Source organism: Sinocyclocheilus rhinocerous, unplaced genomic scaffold (genome assembly GCF_001515625.1).
Source record: "Sinocyclocheilus rhinocerous isolate Xijiao unplaced genomic scaffold, SAMN03320098_v1.1 scaffold3930, whole genome shotgun sequence".
In the NCBI taxonomy this organism is placed as follows: domain Eukaryota; kingdom Metazoa; phylum Chordata; class Actinopteri; order Cypriniformes; family Cyprinidae; genus Sinocyclocheilus; species Sinocyclocheilus rhinocerous.
In genome coordinates, this window is record NW_015662578.1 from 5,307 (window position 1) to 6,553 (window position 1,247).

Here is a 1,247-nt window from a genome sequence, read left to right on the forward strand (position 1 = left end):
TAACCCCCATATAGCATACATGAATCACCTCATAGCAGATCTATACAGGTGGAGCTGGGGAAGGTGGACGGTTTCTGAGCACACTGCGAACTGCTACGTCAAGCACTAGTCATATATTTGAATGTTGAGCAACGAGCTCATTGGCTACTGATACAGGAGAGAACCAATCAGCTGTGCCATGCGATGATGTCATTAGTTTAGATTGAATTAGACCTATCTGACTGCGCCATCTAGAGTTTCATGCCAGAACTCTGTATTTCTATTACACTTTATACAATGCATATTGATTAGAAGCAATAATTCAAATTGTTCTGTAAAGCAGCTCTAACAAGCCAATAGTGTCATTATACAGCTCAAGTCAGTTCAATGATGATTCAGTTCAGTAACTGTAAAGTTAATCAATTGTGCATACATACTGTATATACAGGGTATTTTTGCACATACATGTACACATTTGAGTGCTATGACAAACCCAAACAAGCAAAAGACAATAGATTTACAAGTGTTTAACATATGTCATATTTGTGTGTAGTTTGGCATGTATATGGCTAATCATTTGATGTTTTTTGTTACAGAGTTACTATGCAAAAACATAGTTTTTATAAGGGTTGAAATAGTTTTGAAAGATGTTTTTGTTTTTGCTACAGATGAGTAATATTTGCATGCATTGCCTGCATGTGGTTTTGAGTGCAGAGAAAAGGAGCCATAGTTTTAATAATGTATATTGCAGTTTTTTTTTTTCAATTGCTAACAAGTGTTCACCAATACCTAAAGTACTTTTTCTAAACCCTTAACACAGCAACACACCTACATCACACAATTAGCCAAATAGTCGATTTTCTGTCCAAAACTATACTTTGTTAAATAAATACAAACTCTACATTTCAAAATGCTGAATACCTTTTTCTACATATGCTAACTCTATCAAATCACAGCAAACCCGATTCAAAATCGATGTAATGTGGTGTTTTGGGTTGTGTTTCTTGTTCATGTTTTCATGTCTTTTATTTTGTGGTTTGATTCCTGCTGTTAGTGTCATGCTTCCCTTGCCTCATGTCTCTCTGCCTTGTGTATAGGTGCGTTCGACTTGAAGCACGGCTACAGACGGCAATCAACGAGAGTAGCCGCTTGCAGTCGGGGGCGGAGTTGAAAACGGAGCCGTCAAGCCGGACACTTTCTGCCACTACTCTATCACAGATGAAGTGAATTAAATGCAATATTTGTCAAATACACAGACGTTTCAGAAA